The sequence below is a fragment of the Mustela nigripes genome, chromosome 15 (genome assembly GCF_022355385.1).
Source record: "Mustela nigripes isolate SB6536 chromosome 15, MUSNIG.SB6536, whole genome shotgun sequence".
NCBI lineage: Eukaryota > Metazoa > Chordata > Mammalia > Carnivora > Mustelidae > Mustela > Mustela nigripes.
In genome coordinates this window covers 63,671,030-63,677,969 of record NC_081571.1, presented here as the reverse complement: position 1 = coordinate 63,677,969, position 6,940 = coordinate 63,671,030, and positions in this window count along the sequence as shown.

Genomic DNA, 6,940 nt, shown 5'->3' with positions numbered 1-6,940 from the left:
GATCATATACCATATATTAGATATATATCTAATATATATCTAATATATGGTATATGATAGCTATCTATAGATAGATATATAGATACAGATATATATGAATGACCACTTTCCTCATCCTTTGAGAAATATTTAAAAAGCTTATTGTGTTTTGTATTAATGGCTATGTAGTGGAATTTAAAATATCTAATGATTCATAACTATTTTGCCTTAGTTTATATTTCTGCATAAAGTATCACAAATAGTCCTCATAATTATTATAGGTACCTCTTATATTTTATAAGCAAAGATGTTTAAGTTGCAAGGTAAATATCCATAAGGTATGTCCAATATTTCATATGCTGGTTGAAGATTTCTTTTCCTGCTCTCCTCTCGTTTTAAAACACTCAATGGAATAAACTATAAGTGGGTATGAATCACAGTACCAATACCTGAATATTATAACCTTTCAAAAATATATTTTCTATTTGTGACAAGTCAGAATTAATGAGCATGAATATAAAATGCATGAGGCTGAGGGCTCATAGGAGGCTACATGGACCTTCGCTGCCTGATTTTGTAAAGATTCTTTCCACTCTTTGGTCCAACACTAGCAGAGCTGTTCTTTAATGGGTCAGTAGTATTTGCGTATGTGTGAAGCGGGTAGGTGAGGTCACATATTACACACTCTATTTGTTCAATATCTCAGGCAGTCCTTGCTTTAACACTTGATATGGCATACTCTAGAAGAGACAGTAGCTTCTTTCCAATGGACAAAGGATAGTTGCTGAACTATATTGTTGATGAAAACAATGCTTTCTTTGAGTGCATATACATGGTGAATAAAAACAATTTTGGGGAAAAAAAAAAAAAACAATTTTGGGCTATTGGACTTCTAAGAAATTTGTGAAACTGATTGCTCCAGATTTCTAACTGCTGCCCTAATACAGAAGTTTATCTATTTTAATTTGTATTTTTTTAATTTTTTAAAATATTTTATTTATTTATTTGACAGGCAGAGATCACAAGTAGGCAGAGAGGCAGGCAGAAAGAGAAGGGAAGCAGGCTCCCTGCTGAGCAGAGAACCCAATGCGGGGCTCGATCCCAGGACCCTGAGATCATGACCTGAACCAAAGGCAGAGGCTTTTTCCCACTGAACCACTCAAGTGCCCCTTAATTTGTATTTTAAATTGCATTTTATTATTTACTTATTATTTTATAATTTATCTAATGCTTTTACAATATTTCCAGTTTTTCTTCTGATGTTCAGAAGAATTTTCTATATTAAAATGTTGCCTGAATATCCTCATGCTCCCCATTTCTTCATCTGTAATTAAGTTGAGCAGGCCATGTACATACAGCACTACTTTCTAAACTGATATGCATATTTACCTCTACACTTTTTTCCAGTATGTTTAATTCCTTTACCTGTCACCAATGAATTGTATCAACCTCCTGGTAGATATGAGATTTTCAGACAAGCAAGTAATGAAACACATACACCTACCCACATGCTCAGACACACAGAGATACACAGATTGATAGATAGATAAATTGATCCAGACTTTGAGATCACAATCTGATACAATACATATTCTCCTTTATATTACCCATTTTTTCATGATTAACTTTTTGTTTGTTAGTATATTCATGTTCATGGGTGCACAGTAATACATGTGTTTTATAAATACTGAAATTTTTACCTAAAGTAATGTTCAATTTTGTTTACATCTTTTAGGCCCAAACCAGTAATATTTCCAAGTCAAGTGACTAAAAAGTGTGATGTATTTGATTCATCAGTTTCCCAAATCACATTGATATGTTTTCTGGCAAATATATCATTGCTCTAGAGGCACATTGCCCATATAACTTAACCGCTTGATAATACTGAATAGCAATATCTTAATGTCTTTCCAATTTGATAATCAATGAATATACTTACATTTTAATATTTTATTTAATAATTTGCTGAAGAAGTCGACAATCCATATATTTTGAAGTAGTCATGCGTTGTCTTACATAAAATAAAATGTTTTATAAGTATACTATTTATCTTATAGCATTTTTAAGGTAAATCATAAGTTCAATTATCCAAAGAGAGAAATTCGGTGAGATGAATATTCACATTTAATATTTATATCTATTTTGTAGGAATCCATATCAAACATAGACTATATTCCTTCAGCTCCCAACATTTTCTTATCATGTTTGTAGAAGATCAAGCAAGAGAATAACTGAACTATGCAGTTACCCCCCTTAAAATAATTTACAGGCTCTTCTAACACTTTGGTAATGGAAAGTATCAGAGGTAGAGACTCTTGATTTATTTGAGATGATAATTTTTAAGTGAAAATGACAAGTCATACATTTTTGCATCTTACACTTCATTAATATTTTCAGTGCCAATATTTGTTCTCTCCTCTTCATTTTCTGAATTATCACAGGTTTTAAAAACACGTCTAGAGGCTTTTGTGATCCACTTGCTATGTGAATGGAAGCTTGAAAGAATTGCTGCTGCAACCACTTAATCTTCCTTCAAATTTCTTAGGACCAGCTGTTCTTCGTATTTCCAGTGTTTGATAGGAGAAATAATCAGATTGCTCTATTCCTACAAGATAGCACTGATCACTCCCCGATAAAACTGGTATGTGTAACTGAGAAAAAAGATATGTATTGTTTTAATATTTATGTGTATGATTACAAAAAAGATTTCTCTGAAAATATATGGTAACCGTAGTCTTTAATATTTCTGCATGTTAAACATGTATTTTAATTTTTTTCTTTGTATAACATCTTTACTTCATATTCTATAAGTTCCTGGAAGAAGAAAGGCAAAAATAACTAATATTCTTAATTTAGAAATTATAGTGGAATTTGATGGCCTATCAGATATAATCATTTTAATCCCCTTATAAGATAGTATTAAATACTGACCTATGAAAGTGACATTAATGGACATAACGTGAAATCCATATTTTTGTAGTATTAATTTTTCAGAGAATATGCCTATTTTATTATCTTTTTAAAAATAAATCGTGAACTTATATTATGCATGGGTACATGTTTAGAGACTCATGTTTAGGGAAAGTGGAACTCCAATCACACAGTGTGAGATCTTTGCAAACAGCTGCTTTGAAAGGTAATCAAGAAACTTATATGATATCATGGTGTTAATCAGTAATCAACTTTTGACATAGAGCGCTAATTATTTGTTTTATAAAAGAAATTTGCAGGAACATAGACATCAATAATTTTAATAGTTAAAATAATAATTAGTTGTTATGTCTCTTGCTGATAGAATGATAATCACAATGTATGAGTTCTCAAATTCTGATTTTCTTAACAAAATAGAATTCATATCATTTTTTTCTGTCATAGAAATGGATATATTCAGTCTTGGATCAATAAGTAGGTATCTTATTTACCCAGTGAAGCAGCCTCTGTTCATAAAACATCATAATCTTTTCTTTCTTCTCACATACTCTTCTGAAAAGTGAAATTGTCTCTCTCCTATCCAGAAGTAGAGGAGTATATGTCACTCACTGAATCTGAAACAATGGAATATTGTAGAAGTAATGATGTTGGACCAGCAGTGAGCACAGTCTTTAAATGGCTAGTCATTTACATTTTCCAGAAACCCTGTAGGAAGTGTAATTACCCTGAGACAAACATTCCATTAGGGGGGAAAAAAAACCTGAAAGAAAGCCAGAGCCTTAGAAACGAGATGAAATATAGACAGGGAGAGAACAAAAACACTTAAGATGTGTAAGAAAAGGATCCGTCAATTCCAGGCACTCCGTTTTCTGCCAACTAGACATGAACCACGAACTGGGCCCTTCTACAGAGTCATGAAAAAATGAAATTTTAAAATATTTTTTAAAAGATTTTATTTAAGTATTTGAGAGAAAGGGGGAGAGAAAGAGCCTAAGGAGGGGGAGTGGCAGAGAGAGGGAGAAACAGGCTCCCCTCTGAGCAGGGAGCCCAATGCAGGGCTTCATCTCCAAGCATCATGACCTGAGTCCAAGGCAGAGGCTTAGCCCACTGAGGCTCCCAGGTGCCTGAAATTTTTTATTTTAAACCACCACTTTGGCTGGTTAGTTATGAAGAGATCTAAAACATCCATACTTGCATGGAGGAAAAGTAAAAACCTAGTGAAAACATAGGTTATTGAATTCTATTAATAATAGAGAATAGTAGATCAACAATTAAATTTAGACTGCATAATGAACTTCAGTTACTTTTTGGCTGCTTAATTTGTTTTTCCTTTCAGGAAGTGTCCTTTCCCCACTGATGGTGTCAGCATTGTCACTGTTCTGCAGTACTTTTCCTAGATAATGACCCTGGATAGTCAATAATATCCCATTCCACTCCTTATATAGTGATGGTATTAGAGGTTATACAAAGGTAGATAATAAGAATACTTTTATGAGATCATTACTGATTCTAGGAATGAGGGAATTTCTCTTTTTAAAATGGATATGACTGAGAAACAGGTGATCCTTGGACTGCCAGGGGATATTAAGTCCAATATGTGGAAGGCCCGCCTAAGAATTAACTTTAAAAATACATAAATCAAAGTGAATCAAAGTGAACAGAAAAGGATAGACAAGCTAGACCACTGACATCTTTTGAACCTCAGGGCCTAGTCGTATCTTAGGCAAGAACTTTCCCTTTCATTTCACAGAACTGTGAGCAGCAAGATATGTTTCCTCTTCAACTAGTTAAAACTGGTGTTCTATCACTAACCAAACAAACCTTATGGAATATTTTATGATCTGTAGAGATGGAAAGGAATCATTACAGAGATCCTGTCCATCATGAATTTATTATGAAGTTAAATTTACCTTGTATGTTGCCTGAACATTCATTTCAAAACAATTTTTAAACATGTATTATATGCAAAATATGTACTAGACATATTGAGGTAAATATACGTGTCTACACATGTTCTCAAGGAAGTAATAATAAGCCAAGACTTCTTATATTATTAGGTAATACAAAAGTAATGGATTTCAAGAAATGAGAATTTTGGATTAAAACAGAGCCATTTATTACCAAGAGTTCCCATGGGAGCATGTAGCTAATAAACACTGGAAAATAAATTAGAAGAACCTTTTTCGTCACCCTCTCCTTTTGTCTAGTCCATTTTTTTTTTCCTTTTATCAGTTGACCTCATAGTACACAAATCTAAAGAGATTAATGTGCCCATACAACACTAGCGTTGTTTGAGTGCATACAGCAGTATTATAGGAAAAAGGTTTCCAAACTATTATTTTCAAATAGTTCTTCAGTTTGGACTGGATGACTTACATAGGTAACAGTATCAAATGCATTTAAGGGTGATTTCACTTCTACTATCACATCCAGTAGAATGATACTCCAATGTAAGACACTTCCGTCATGGAGTGAACCATGCTATTATCTCTTCCACTATTTAGTTTCTTATATATTTAGCAATACATGATTTCCCCAGCTGAGTCAGTCTCCTCTCAATACCATAAACAGGTTTTTATTATTATTATTATTACTTTCTTTTCGGCATAACAGATTTCATTGTTTATGCACCGCGCCCAGTACTCCATGCCATATGTGCCCACCATAATACCCACCACCTGGCTCCCCCAACCTCCCACCCCCGCCCCTTCAAAACCCTCAGATTGTTTTTCAGAGTCCATAGTCTCTCATGGCTCATCTCCCCTTCCAATCCATAGACAGTTTATTAATGTTCATTTCTTAAAGAAATATCACTCTTCCTCTTAAGACTTTTGATTTGCTCTAATCTGGGACCAATATCTCCTCTAGGCTTACTGCATATCTGGCATGTTAGGAATGCAGTTAATGAAAATTACAAAAATAATAACACAGATAGTAATTAGTATTCCTAGGCCTTTCAATAAGTGCTTTATCTTTAATAATTCAATTACGTTTATTTTTAAAAGTTTTACACATGAAATTTTGAGGTAAATACAGAAAACCTGATTTGCCCAAGGTCATACAACCACAGGTGACAAGGGCAGGATTGTAACATAGGACTCTGTCTCAAGTACTTAGAAGGTCTGAAAATGACTTTTAGTGATCGTTTCAGAAGGTATAAAATTTTATTGAAAACTGTTGCTTTATCATTTCCCTTCTTTCTAGCTCTTTGAAAAAATCTGATGGATGAATCTGCAGCCCATGTCATGTTGGCAGCTGAAACTTCTTCCAATCAACATAATCTCTCCTATCTGTCTCATTGATTCGCTGAACTCTGTAAATATATCTTTTCTTACATACTTCCATCAGATCAGTTTCCTCACTCCCATTGGGAATGCAGACCAGCAAATTTCTGGCTATCAGATTGTGCACCCAGCCCCATTGTTTTATACAGGATAGATTAGTTTCCCCTAGCAGGATGCACCTTTTTTACTGTAAAACAATATGTGACAGTCTTGTCTGAAATTTGCTACTAGGTAAGTCCCCCCAGGGATTCTTCAAGTAATATTCATTGCATTTTCCTCCATTGTTCAGACCTTACTCATGAACAGTGATTCAAAATTACAGATCTCTAACAGCTTCTATTGGTACTTTTTGTTCTGATACTTCTTTACAACCATACTGATTGCATATTCCCTTTCTCTTTTTATTTTTATATGTTTCTCTCCAACCATTCATGTATTTACTAAAATTAGTTCTCAGTAGCTTATTCATAAATTTGAGTCTACAGTGACCACTTATTTCTTGAGATCCAGATTCGTATTTCCAAACTATATCCACATCAAGAAAGTAGACAATCAAGCAAAGAAACACACCCCAAAGCAACTTATCTCATAATTCCTATCCTTAAGGATGTGCTATCTCCAGGTAGTAATGTATTCTATACAGTTACTCTGGATTCAAACTTGTCATTGTTCCTCTTCCTCCTCATTTTCACTTACATTCAATAAGTAACAAATTGTACTGATTCTATCTCAGCAGTGTTTCTAAA